The following is a 14734-nucleotide window of genomic DNA, read 5'->3' on the forward strand; positions in this document are numbered from 1 at the left end:
TTCTTTCTCTTGGGAAGCTTCAGTGCTGACTCTGGGCTTTGGATATAAGCTCAGTTTCTGCGGCTTCCTCGGGGCCTTGGCTTCTCCCTGCCTGTGGACGGCTCTGTCACTCCAGCCAAGCAGGCAAAGTGAGTTTGTCTACAGAGTCAGGAGACCAGGGAGTGGCTTTGGAAGGCGATGGTATCACGAACAAAGTCTTCTTGCTCTTCCTAGAGGAGGAGGCTGGCATGAGTGGTTCCAGATTTGTTCATCTGGGGGTCTTGCACTGTGTCTAGCTGCCCTCCTTCTAACTTAAACAGTTTTGGAAGACATGGTAAAGAAAGTTTTGACCCTCTAGGTAAAGATGGTAGATCAGGCACACACACACACACACACACACACACACACACACATACACACACACCCCTAGTTTGTTCCTCCTGAAACTCCAATAAAACAACAAGAACATTTGAAAAATGACAAACTTCAAGGATGGGGAAGACTAAAGAGGAAACTACAGAAACATGAAGGGATCTGAGAGAAGAGGGAGAGCAGTGAATGAATAGCATCCAAGAATGTAAATTCCAGACTGTCACTGGGGTGAACACTGATGGATGCTGAAGAATCTCCCAAAGGTGCAAGAATTGACAGTAATCAGCATCTATGGAAGGAGGACGAGAGGCTAAAAAGAGACTAAAGTAAGGTTTGAAAGCCTTTTAGGAAGTCCTGAGAACCCAGAGCTGCTTGCCCACTGTGAATAACTCGATGGCTGAATAATCTGAGTAAGTTTACCCCAGCAGAAGACTAAGATTTGCTCCCTAGAGATGGTACAATAGCAAGTGTCTACATTGAAGGACATCAAGCCGACTTGGGACACTGTGCTGAAAATACTACACCAACCAGATGCTAAAATACACAGCTTCCCCCCATTCCAGCTGACTCTGAGAGTGGTACATTGATGCCTTCCTCCAGGCAGGACACTGTGATTTCAGTGAGGATGTGACTTCAGTGGAGATGAGCCAAGACAAGATACTGTGACGTCACAGCTTCCCCACCACCCCTTACCGTGTAGTCCACAACCAACAAGCCCTACTCACTTGCCTTTAGCTGCCACCTAGGTTACCAACAACCAAAGGTTATCAGATATCCCAAAAAATCTTCTGGCACAAACAGTGAGGTCCAAACAATCAAATGGAAAGAGGAAAAAAAAAAAAAGAACTTGGAATGAACGGACACTATGCAAGGAGAAGAAAATATGCAGATAACTATGATCAGTATTTCACAGAAAGATTTTTGCAATTATAAAATAAGGAACATCATGTTTATTTAAAATTCAGAGGACAAACATCAGAGCTCTTACAAGTTAAAAATATGATGGTAGAAATGAAAAACTCAAAAGATGTGTTAGAAGACAAAGTTGACATTCCTCATATAGTAAAACAGAAAGACAAATAGAAAATATGAGAAAAGACCTAAGAAAATGAGAGAGCAAATCAAGTAACTCCAATATCTGAAGAGAGAGAGAGAAGAGAGAAACCATAGCAAGAGAAATCATCAATAAATAAATACAGAATATCTCTGGGACCAGAAACACATGAGTTTCCAGATTGAAGGGACACAGTGCAGGGACCAGAAAGAGATGCCCATCAAAACAAACTTCAGATCCTATAAGCTTCTGAACAAGAGTGGCAGGATATAAAGGTAGAGGAATTGGTTTGTTTAGGGTTCATCAAGCGCTAGAAGGCAGTGGAGACACACCAGTCAATCAAGCATGAGGGTGCATGTTTTCACAAGTTCAAGGTCTCCAAAAAACGTACCTCATGTTCACCTTGTCTCAAGTAACTATCAGAAAAAGAGGTGGACTCCATGAAAATGAAGGACCAAGTCAAGAATGAGAATGAGACAGAAGATGAAGTGGAGCTCTAGCAGAGGAGAGAGGCGTAAGGAATCTCCAGGATGGTGAGGAAGGGAGGTTCAAGGATGTCGGCTGTGCCCACAGTGTAGACCCTGACCAGTGCTGATTGAGTGGATCAGAAGACACTGGGACAGACTTCGGGAAGCATGGGCAGATGGCACTCCTGATGCATCTGGATGCCTTGAGAGGAAGTTATTTAGCTGGTGAATAATCTGAAGTTGAATAAATGAGAAGTTTAGAAAAAAGCTCAACAAAAAATAACAGTTATTATTAACTCCAGGGAATGGAAATGTTGTACAGGACGTCAGCTTACAACATGAACCAGCTCTGTAGAGCATAATCATAATCACTGCAGCCCTGAGAGTCGATCTAACCAAGAATACAATAGTCCATTGGGGAACGGCAGGATGCAAGGATGCGTGTGTCTCTTGGGGGTTGCGGGGAGGAGAGACTGCTACATCCTCATCTTCCGCGGTGGAAGGCCAACAGATGGAGCCTGAAGTGCAAAAGTAGTCTCTCTCATTGCTAGAGAAGGAACTAAACATACCAAAATTGTCACCTGAACGAGATGGATGGATGGAGAGGGAGAGATGGGAAGAAAGGGATTGGGATTGTTGCTGTATTGTAACAAAACTTGCAGAAGTGTTGATCCTTTGAATTATTTCCATGTATAATTTTAATACAAACAACAAACATAACACAATGAATAATAGCAAGAAGAAGGAAGAGGAAGTTGTAGCAGTGATAGTCGTATGGAGTAGTGAATGGGGTTGTTCAGCGCAATGCAGAGAGTGTTCGCTGAGGATGCGTTGTTCATGCACTTGGTTGCTCATAGCCATTGCACACAGCCACTCCAGACTCTGTGTTTGCAAGCACTGTGCTATGTTTGTTGAGGAAGGTCATCCCATGCCAGAGTAGCCTCTGTGGGCCAGCTGGGCTTTTTTGTAGGTGCTTAAAGGAGCAAGTTCTTTCCCAATCTGTTATACGAATGTCACTCATGAATTATCACAGCCGTTTCTGCACTAGTGTGCAAGAGATGATCAATCTGCCTAATTTCCCCCAGACATCGAGTCATGTGGACCTGGGTGCGATGGATGCCAACTTCTCAGAGCAGAGCCAGGGATAGGCCAGGCAGAAATTGGAACTGTCACATAAGAGCGTGACAGTTGGAACCACTTTTTTACTTCAGCAAATGTTTTTAAGTCACTCCGTGAGGTTGTCTGTCCTCAGATTTCAGATCTACCCTGGAGACAAGGAGCTAGCCAACAACTTAGAGAAATTGTTAAAAACCTGCTAAGTGGGATTATCTTACCATTTCTAAAATGGTAGACTTGGCAGAGGTTTGAGTCAGCTTCTTTCCCTCCCATATAGTTCAATAAATCACTTGTTCAATGTGTCTGTGTGTTCAGACTTGAAATTATGTGTCATACACACTGTGCATAGGCATATATGATAATGCTGTGCATTGTGTTGTGTTAACTCAACAGACGAATTTATAAATCTCCCACTTCTTATGTGCCAGAACTACCCATGCTATATTTTATACACATAAATGAATGTTGCTTTTTTTGAAAGTAGCCACACTGGAGGGGTGCCTGGGAGATGCAGTCGGTTAAGCCTCTGACTCCTGGTTTCAAGTCATGATCTCAGGATTATGAGATCGAGCCCCCTTGTCAGGCTCTGTGCTCAATACAGTAGGCTATGCACAGGGCAGTCTGCCTGGTATTTTGTAGCACACATCTTTTCTTTGCCTGGAGAATGGACTTTGAAACCTGCTATTTAATCTTTTTTAAAAAATATTTATTTATTTATTTATTTATTTATTTATTTATTTATTTATTTATGAGACAGTGCAAGCAAGAGGAGGGACAGAGGGAGAGAGAGAATCCTCAAGCAGACTCCACACCGAATGCAGAGCCAGATGTAGGGCTCGATCCCAGGACCCTGAGATTATGAACTGAGCTGAAGTCAGGAGTTGGATGCTTAACCAACTGAGCCATCCAGGCACCCTTAATCTTTTTTATATGCTTACTTGATAGTGACAAATCTCCATCCATTGAGGATGGTGTTATAGATCTATAGAAAAGTACAAGGTATTTCAGAGTATAACCCTTGAATTTGAAAGTGCCCAAGTGAGGAAATATCACTGTGTGTTCAAAATAAATCATTGTTTTACAGCAATTAGAGATCCACTTTTTAGAGCATTTGAGTTGGCCTTTTATTCTTCCAACCAGGAGGTGCTCCAGCCTCTGGGAAGAAAATGATGGATAGGATATGGTGCCTACACCTGAGCAGCTTTCCCAGGTGGAAGAGGCAACCATTCTAGGGGTCGAATTATTGCAATCCGGGATGAGGATTCCACACTCTGGCTGGATAAGCCTGAGGAGGGTACCCAGGCCAGACTGAGGTGGAAATGGGGAAGGGGGCATAGAAGAGGCTGGGAAGGCTTCCCCTGGGACACTCGACTCGACTCGTAGTGATTTGTGGGATAAGGAGGGATTAGCCCAGGGAAGAGGAATGCAGGAGATGCTGGGCAGAAGCCTCCTGATGTGAGAGGACTGGGTGTGTAGAGCCTGCATGGCTCAGGCTGGGAGGGAGCACGCTGGTGTCAACCATAGATGTGCTGAAGCTTGGGAGCGACATAGTCCAGTTGCGAAGTGAGGGTGACCTTTCTGAAGGCCCTGGAGGCACTTCCCAAGAGAGGTTATGAGCCAGGACAGGCTCACTAATCTAGGTATCTAGTAGGATCAGGTCATGGGAAATCAAATGAGTAACAACAATGACAAGAAATCAGGTTTATTAAACTCTTACGTGTCAGCACATATACACACATACATACATATACCACTTGCAAATACCATCTCATTTAATCCTCACATCAATAAAATGGGCTCAGTACTATAACTATTTCCATCTTGCAGAGACATTGAGTGATTTGCCCCTTGGGCCGCCACTGGGGATCATGGAACCAGGTTTCAAACCAAGACACTCTGACCCCAGATCCCCGGCTGATCACCACCAAGACCTTATTGTTCAGATTGCATTGAAGTGTTTACAAAGTGCTGATGAGACTGTGTATGCAAATATGAGCACAAAGATAAGCACATGTGGGTCTCTCGACTCCTTACAACCACCCCAAGGAAGGCTGTTATTTCATTGGTGTGTGAAGCTTCTGGTGCTTAAGCCCTAGCCTGAAGTCTTGCTGTTCATAAGCAGTGGAAGTGTTATTGAGTTGGAATATGGCTCTCTCCACCACACCTTGCCGCCTTCCCAAATGCAAAAGACAAGCTAAGGTTACGTCCTGCCCAGCTAATGTCCTGTCCAGCTAAGCCCTAGACAGAGCCAGGAAAGGACCAGAAGCCCACTTCTTCAGAGGGCGTCCCTGACTGCCTTTTATCTAGGCAAAGTTCCTATCCCAGAGCCACCCTTCCTCTCCCTGAGCACTTTGTCCATTTCCTTCCTGGCATGTGATCCCATTTGGGAGATTGAGGCCTTTATCATTGTCTCTAGGTAGCGAGAAGATAAACCTGCTTGTCTGCACATGTCCTGAGGGCAGGCCTCTATTCTACTTTGCTCATCTTCAGCTTTTCAACACTCAGTAGACTGCCTGGCATGTAGCAGATGCTCCATGACCATGTGCTGAAAAATGAAGAAGAAGCAATGAAGAAAGGAAGGAAAGACAGCCTTACTTGAAATTACTTACAAATACAAGTTCACATTCAATAAGTCAATATCCGTCCCTTGCACTGCTTCCTGTAACTTTTCTACCTATATGTCCCTTGACATCTGAGGAGCCAGCCTTCTAAAAGTCTCTACTGGGTGCCTGGGTGCCTCTGTTGGCTGATGTGCCAACTCTTGGTTTTGGCCCAGGTTATGACTTTGGGGTCGTGATATTGAGCCCCAGGTCGGGCTCCATGCTCAGCAGGGAGTCTGCTTGGGATACTTTCTCTCCCTCTCCCTCTGCCCCTTTCTCTGCTCATGCACATGAGCTCTCTTTCTCTCTCTCTAAAATAAATAAACCTTTAAAAAAAAAAGTCTCTGCTGGGGCCCAAAGACACGTGCCGCAGACATGAAGTTCCTTTGAAATCTCATGTTTGATGTGAAAAAGGTCTTGATGTTTTTCATTCCACTCCATTATGTAGTCATGGTTCTTTTCATACATAAAATAATACTTTACCTTTCATCTAAAAGAAAGAGGAAAGAGCAATAATACCTTCTTGGAGTCTCCTTAGTCTGTGACAGATGCTGTTGCATCATGTCCATCTATTTGGGGAAAGTGAGCTGATTTGAAGGGAGCTCATGGCTCAAGTGAGGGTCAGGCCACCAGGAGCCCTGTCCCCCTTTACAGTTTTAGATACAGTCATAAAATATGAGCCTATAAAGGGCAACTGTTTACTTTTTTTGAACTGAGCAGTGATCTAAATGCTCATCAGTGGCTTTGTGACAACATTTTCAATAAAAGCTTCTTTTGGAGAAACTGAACCAGTGGGGTTATTTCTATGATTTTGCTCTGAAGATGCCTGAACCCCCCAGGAAGGTGTCTTTCACCCCCTTGGGAAGCTCTCTTCGTGAAGCATGCCTTGCTGTTCTGTGCTTCCCTGTGCTTCTGGCCCCAGTTTTGCCCCACATGTAAATTTATGCACAGTCTCAAAGCTTCGTGGTCCCAGTGACGGCTCACCTCATCAAATCCACAATCATCCTTCCAGTGGAGGCAGGAGTCTCCTTAGGTGCAGGAGAAACTTCTCCAGCTTTGCCTTGGAGTTGTGGGCTGAACGTACTCAGCCTTGACAGAGTATTTGCTTACTGTCAAATTTTTGTCAGGAATGATTTTTTTGTAACCTTTTTCCTTTGGGAAAAACCTTTTAATCTTTAGGACCTAGAATAGTTTAATCCTGCTAGTTTAACACTTGCAAGCTCCTTTCTTTACTTAAACTAGCATTATCTAGGCAGCAAGCAAGCCTTTTTGCTACAGATTGCCTGAAAGTATACAAACTGATTTATATAAATTCTATCATTTTTTGTCAGTTTCTTGAATACATTGAGAAAATAGTGAATCCTTTTTTTTTGTTTTTTATTTTTATTTATTTATTTTTTTGCTCTGGAATATAGGGTTAAATACAGATCTCATTTTTTATTTTTTTAAAAGATTTTTTTTTCTTGGAGAGAGAGAGAGCACAAGCAGGGGGAGTGGCAGAGGAAGAGGGAGAAAGAGGCTCCCTTCTCAGCAGGGAGCCCAATCTCAGGACCCTGGGACCATGACCTGAGCTGAAGACAGATGCTTAACTGACTGAACCACCCAGGCGCCCCCAGATCTTATTTTTAATAAATAATATGTGTATGCTATAAAGTTCAAAAGGTTCAAGGAAATGTGTGTGTGGAAAAAAAAGTGACAGTTCTCCCATTATTGTGAGCATTTTCACTGATTTAAAGCACATGCTTCAGACTTCCTCTTTCATTATTAGTGTTTGCCACAGACAATTTCATTTTTTTTTATTTTATTTATTTATGATAGTCACATAGAGAGAGAGAGAGAGAGAGAGAGAGGCAGAGACACAGGCAGAGGGAGAAGCAGGCTCCATGCACCGGGAGCCCAACGTGGGATTCGATCCCGGGTCTCCAGGATCGCGCCCTGGGCCAAAGGCAGGCGCCAAACCGCTGCGCCACCCAGGGATCCCCCAATTTCATTTTTTTTATTGGAGTTCAATTTGCCAACATATAGCATAACACCCAGTGCTCATCTCACCAAGTGCCCCCCTCAGTGCCCATCACCCAGTCACCCCAACCCCCGCCCACCTGCCTTTCCACTACCCCTTGTTCCTTTCCCAGAGTTAGGTGTCTCTCATGTTTTGTCACCCTTACTGATATTTTCACTCATTTTCTCTCCTTTCTGCTTTATTCCCTTTCACTAATTTTTATATTCCCCAAGTGAATAAGACCATATAATGTTTGTCCTTCTCCGATTGACTTACTTCACTCAGCATAATACCCTCCAGTTCCATCCACGTCGAAGCAAATGGTGGGTATTTGTCGTTTCTGATGGCTGAGTAATATTCCATTGTATACGTAGACCACATCTTCTTTATCCATTCATCTTTCGATGGACACCGAGGCTCCTTCCACAGTTTGGCTATTGTGGACATTGCTGCTAGAAACATCGTGATGCAGGTGTCCTGGTGTTTCACTGCATCTGTATCTTTGGGGTAAATCCCCAGCAGTGCAATTGCTGGGTCGTAGGGCAGGTCTATTTTTAACTCTTTGAGGAACCTCCACACAGTTTTCCAGAGTGGCTGCACCAGTTCACATTCCCATCAACAGTGCAGGAAGGTTCCCCTTTCTCCGCATCCTCTCCAACATTTGTTGATTCCTGCCTTGTTAATTTTCACCATTCTCACTGGTGTGAGGTGGTATCTCATTGTGGTTTTGATTTGTATTTCCCTGATGGCAAGTGATGCGGAGCATTTTCTCATGTGCTTGTTGGCCATGTCTATTCTTCCTCTGTGAGATTTCTGTTCATGTCTTTTGCCCATTTCATGACTGAATTGTTTGTTTCTTGGCTGTTGAGTTTAATAAGTTCTTTATAGATCTTGGATACTAGCCCTTTATCTGATACGTTATTTGCAGATATCTTCTCCCATTCTGTAGGGTGTCTTTTAGTTTTGTTGACCGTTTCTTTTGCTGTACAGAAGCTTTTTATCTTGATTAAATCCCAATAATTCATTTTTGTTTTTGTTTCCCTTGCCTTCATAGATGTATCTTGCAAGAAGTTAATGTGGCTGAGTTCAAAAAGGGTGTTGCCTGTGTACTCTTCTAGGATTCTGATGGATTCTTGTCTCACATTTAGATCTTTTATCCATTTTGAGTTTCTTTGTGTATGGTGTAAGAGAATGGTCTAGTTTTGTTCTTCTGCATGTGGCTGTCCAATTTTCCCAGCACCATTTATTGAAGAGACTGTTTTTTTTTTCTCCTCTGGATAGTCTTTCCTGCTTTGTCGAATATTAGTTGACTATAGAGTTGAGGGCCCATTTCTGGGTTCTCTATTCTGTTCCATTGATCTATGTGTCTGTTTTTGTGCCAGTTCCACACTGTCTTGATGACCACAGCTTTGTAGTACAACTTGAAATCTGGCATTGTGATGCCCCCAGCTATGGTTTTCTTTTTTAATATTCCCCTGTCTATTCGGGGTCTTTTCTGATTCCACACAAATCTTAAGATTATTTGTTCCAACTCTCTGAAGAAAGTCCATGGTATTTTGATAGGGATTGCATTAAATGTGTAAATTGCCCTGGGCAGCATTGCCATTTTCACAATATTATTCTTCCAATCCATGAGCATGGAATATTTTTCCATCTCTTTGTGTCTTCCTCAGTTTTTTTCAGAAGTGTTCTGTAGTTTTTAGGATATAGATTCTTTACCTCTTTGGTTAGGTTTATTCCTAGGTATCTTATGCTTTTGGGTGCAATTGTAAATGGGATTGACTCCTTAATTTCTCTTTCTTCAGTCTTATTTTTAGTGTATAGAAATGCCGCTGATTTCTGGGCATTGATTTTGTATCCTCCCACACTACCAAATTGCTGTTTGAGTTCTAGCAATCTTGGGGTGGAGTCTTTTGGGTTTTCTGTGTACAGTATCATCTGCGAAGAGGGAGAGTTTGACTTCTTCTTTGCCAATTTGAATGCCTTTGATTTCTTTTTTTTTGCCTGATTGTGACAATTTCATTTTAAAATATTAACCTGAAAAAAAATATTAACCTGTAAAAAGTCACATGCTCATGAGATTTTTGACATTTTGTGTCTTTGGGTGGGAACAAGATGAAAACATGGGTCCTTTCCAGGGCGGGACTTGGAACTGAGCCTGGTTCATATTTACACACAGTTAGCATTAAGGCTTTAAGATGTAGTGGGGTGGTCCCCATATTTGGAGCATGTAATTGAAAGTTACCAAACAAAAATCAGCATGCTTGTAGGACACTATGCCTGTGATGGCCATCAACACTTTCTGAGTGCTTTGCATGTGCCTGGATGTTTTAAGTAAGTGCATTGCAGGTATGACTTTTCCTAATCCCAACGGGCAATTGACGTGGGTCCCATGGTCAGCCCCATTTTACAGGTGAGACTACTATGTCTCATGCAGAAAAGTAACTACCCAGGAGCAAACAGTAGGTGGCCACCCCAATCACCAGGCTCTCACTGCCTCTGTACTGGTGAACCATGGGAGCCCAGTCCTTCACTCATATTTACATGTAAAATCTGTCCATTAACCAACTTTTTATGAAGGAAAAAAATCATGTGGCTAACTCTCATAGAAAAGCAAAAGTCTTTGACATTTGCTTGCACATGGAAATAAAATTATATTTTAACCAACAATATTCGGCCTCCCCCTCCTTGAATTCTTGGTATTCCCTGACAAGTTGCTTATTTTCTTGTGGGAACAGCAGCAGTTTCCAGTTCAGGTTGCATGAATTGATATAGAATGTGTGCCCTTTGTTTGGAATGCTTGTGTGTTTATAGTTTAAAACAATTTATTTTTGGTAAATAGACTCACTTACATTTATGCTTCCTGAATTCTGTAAAGATAAACTATTTTAACCCTGATAATTTTGGGAAATTGCCTATGTGTCTTTCACAGAAAATTGCTTGCAGAATGAGGCTGGGATGATGCTTTTCATTGGTCAATCCCAGTTAATTGGCAAATCAAATTTGTCTAAGCGGTAGGAGTAGAGACTGCCAAGTGTCGAAATAAGACTGGGCTGCTTATCCCATGTCTTTGGCAACGGGGGCTTGTCATTCATATAGTGGCATTGTAGGTAAAAGAAGGGAAGGGCCAAGATTTTCCCATTCAGTGGCTCTATTGGCTTTAGTTAAAGAATGGGCAGTAAGTAGCCTGGCTCCCAGTTTGGGTCTCATCTGATGACCAGTAGAATTCATCAACAAATGAACGAAACCTCTGACCTAAACCCCCCAAGTGGTGGGACACAGGGAATGAGACTGTGAGGGAGAGAAACCCAGACTCTGAACCTGACAGTAGGGCTGAAGGGTCAAGGGCACCCCATGTGTATAGGCAGATGACCTTGGGCAAGTCCATTATTGCTCTGACTTGCATTTGCTTCTCTATTAACAAGAGGAGTGATCCCTTCCCACAGAGCTGCGGAGGTACTGAATGAGTTATGTAACTTATTTACATTTTCAATGACCCTATGGCTGAATAAAGTCACATTCACAGATACCAGAGCTAGGACTTGGACATATCTTTCAGGGGGCACAGTGTGACTCACTGCATTATGTTCTAGCTCCAAGGCTGCTCCTCTATGAAGACCACCTCCACCCCTCGCTTCTTTGGGTGGTTTCTCCTTTGGGCATCCATGTGAGTTCTGTTCATACTTCAATGGGGACTTTTCTCTGGTTGCTTATTGTGTACAGGACACCTGCTCCAGAAGATGCTTTCAGCATTATGTCATTCCTTATTACCCATTATAGGTCCTGGCACATGTAAACATTTATATGTCTTAAATGAAGGATTGAGGCCCAAAGAATTGAAAGGATGTGTCCTGCTAGTGAGTTCTTTCTTCCCTGGCAGGCTCTGAAGTAAATCAAATCTCAGGTTTATATCCATTGAGTTAGTAATTGTCACTTACTGTGTGCCAGACAGCATGACAGAAACCCTGATACAGGAGCACCTGGGTGGCTCAGTCTGTTGAGCTGGGGAGTTGAGCATCCGACTCTTGGTTTCAGTTCAGGTCATGATCTCAGGGTAGTGGGCTCGGGCTGTGTCAGGCTTCACGCTCAGTGCAGTCAACTTGTCCCTTTCCTTCTTGCTCTGCTCCTCCTCTTGCTCTCTCTCGCTCTGCTCCTTCTCTTGCTCTCTCTCGCTCTGCTCCTTCTCTTGCTCTCTCTCGCTCTCTCTTTCTCTCTCTCTAAAAATGAGTAAAAATTTTTAAAAAGAAACCCTGATACATAAATACACACTCCCTTTCTTCAAAACTCAAATGCTTCATAAGTATGCATTGAGTACCTACTGTGTGCCCGCCACCTGGCTCTCAGTTGGGTTAGGGAGACAAACATGTAATGATTATCTCAGCCTATGTGGGAAGTGCTTGGTGAGAGCATGTTCAAAGTGGCATGGAACACAGAGGAGCTGGGATAAAATTTGTCTCCAAGGATCAGCCAAGCTTTTGAGTCATCAATGATGGTACCTAGGCTGGACTTTGCTTTTGGGGTGAAAAAGTATTTCCTAAGACAAAGCATTCTAGAAAAATGCTCTCTGGACAATCTGAATCTGAATTTGCTGGTGGCAGAAACTATTAGAACCCTTTTGGAAAGATACTTAAGAATAAGAATCAAGTACTTTGTGAATATTCATATGCTTTGACCCACTGATTTCACTTCGTCGACTGTATGGTAAGGCTCCACTCTGGCCTGCATGAGAGGCTCTAAGTGTGAGGATATTTAATACAGCACAGCTTATGACCAATAATCCTAAAATAACCCAAGGCTAAGAAATTGGCATTGTAAACTGCATACCTACTTTTTAGAGACTTGAGACTACGATGCACTCATGTATAATGCTTCCTATGAAAACCCTGCATTTTTAAAAGCGGTTATTGTTATGATCTTGAGAGAAAATTATAGCTTATAAAATTGCATGACCCTGTAAACAAATGTCTGCTTATTGAACAAGAAAAGACTCGAAGGAGGTTTCCCCATGTGCTGGCGTCACAGGGAGAATCCATGTAAATCCCTTTCCTTCTTTTCTCCATTTTGAAATTTTTTGTAATGAGCATGTCATCCTTTTTTAATGAAGAAAATCAAACCATAAATAACTTTCTCCCCAAAAGGAAGGTATTTCTTAAACATGAGATTTATTTTTGTTAGTTTCATTTTTTATAGCAGCAATGTTTTATGTATACATTAATAATCATATGTATATTGAAATACACAGTGTAACGTTTTTCTGTAGAAATTAGTGTATTTTTAATGCTAATTAAAATTATGTTTCCCGTGTATATATTTTTTCTAGTTCTTTGATGAAAACTATATAATTGGGAGAGGGAGTGACTTGAAAGGAAAGAAAATATATTTGATAAAACTTCAAAGTTGTAGAAATCACTTTAAGATCGTCCTAAATTTTGGCACTTTGCACTTGGACTCAGCTCTGTCCTGTGTCACATCTATCAGACATGAGCATCAGATTGGACTGCTCAGGTTGGAGTCCTGATGTCACCACTTATGCTAGCTGTGATTGCTCATGCCTCAGTTTTGTTGCCTTTAAAATGGGCTTTTGAAGATATGGAATAAATGATCCATGCCGAACTGGCACAATGACTGCCTAGCACCTTCCAAGCTTTTGGTGAGATTCATAATAAGACAATAATCATCAATAAGCTTAATATAAAACTGATAGGACCTATTTTTGTCCACCCCCTTCCTTCCCTGCTACCACTGTGCCAAGAGTACACATCGGATCCAAGGGTGACCACATCAGCAGTACTTCATTACTGTGGTACTGGGTTCATAGCAACTAGAAAGAAATCTTCAGATGACAAAAAATGGAAGACATGCACAAGTGTCATTTAGGATGGAAATTCCAATTCAATTTCAGGAGTAACTTTGTTATTTCCAGGCACAGAGCTTGGTTTCCCTTCTGTTACAGTCCAGCATTTTGAGAATTTATGGCTTCGTGATGATATAAAAGTGAGGTACAAGAGAATCCAATTTATCTCTTAAAGGGACTGTTCCATCTCCTCGGTATAAATTGCTCCTACAATTGGGCAGAGAGTGTTTATGTTAGATAATAAATTTTAGAAATAAGGACCCGGGTCTCAACTTAACGTCAGAGAAACGAATGAAATCTGGGAGCAGAATATGAAAGCAGAAAACAAACCTCCAAATGGATCCAATAAATTAGAGGCTGTTCTACAGAAGATGTTAAAAACCAAGACGATAAATGCAATGTCAGGAAATCAGATCAGCTTTCTGGAAAAGTCAGCATCCACAGAAAGACTAAGATTTCTGAAGCTTTGCTCCTAAGCTGTTCCCCACAGCTCTGAGTCCCTTCTCTGAGTAGTATCCTGCATTCATTCATCAGTCAATAAACAATAGCAAAGAAGGATCAAACCCTGGGCATTACTGACAGAAGCATTAGGACAACAAAACTCTACCATCAGGAAACCTCAGTCCTGTGGGAGGAGCACGTTGGTTATTAGTAATAATAGTTGGCATATTTAGGCCCTGGCCACCATGTGCGAGGATATATGTATGTGTATGTACGCAAACACACACACATACATATGCATATACATACATATATACGCACACAGTTGCTAGTGTATGTATCTTATTACAATGCAGTGTAGTCCCCCTCTCCTTTTGCAAGTGAGGAAAAGACAGTGCTGGGAAGGATATGAATCATAAGAGAGGTGGGTGGGAACACAATACGTGGAGAGTTCTGAGAAGTGACAGATCACATATGCTTTATGCTTTGCTTGGGCTTATGGAGGAGATGGGCTTTTGAATCTGAATAGCATTTTAACAACAGGGACAGATGGTGGAGAGCATGTTTCCAGGAAGACTTGACACGAGAAAAAGGTTTGCTTTCTCCTGTCTCCTTGTGCAGGACCTTGAGTGCAAGATTATTCAATGTGAACTTTATCTTGTGACAGTTGCCACAAGGATTGTTGAAATAATTCCTTATGGTCACCTAGGGATTGAGATAAAGAAAAAAGAGAGGAACGTGGTGTAGAGTTTCTGTATTTATAGGTTGGTGTACCTACTGTGGCACTCTGAGTTACACCTTTGTGCTGGACCTGACAATCTATGCAGTCTTCACAGATACTCATTCATCTAT

General features: G+C 42.2%; 1 protein-coding gene across 2 annotated transcripts in view; it reads left to right on the forward strand.

Annotated features, from left to right (window-relative positions):
- The window catches only part of STK32B (serine/threonine kinase 32B), a 385550-nt gene that overhangs the window by 257647 nt on the left and 113169 nt on the right, over positions 1-14734 (forward strand). The gene's annotated exons all lie outside the window — the stretch shown is intronic.

This window comes from Canis lupus, chromosome 3 (genome assembly GCF_011100685.1).
Source record: "Canis lupus familiaris isolate Mischka breed German Shepherd chromosome 3, alternate assembly UU_Cfam_GSD_1.0, whole genome shotgun sequence".
Lineage (NCBI taxonomy): Eukaryota > Metazoa > Chordata > Mammalia > Carnivora > Canidae > Canis > Canis lupus.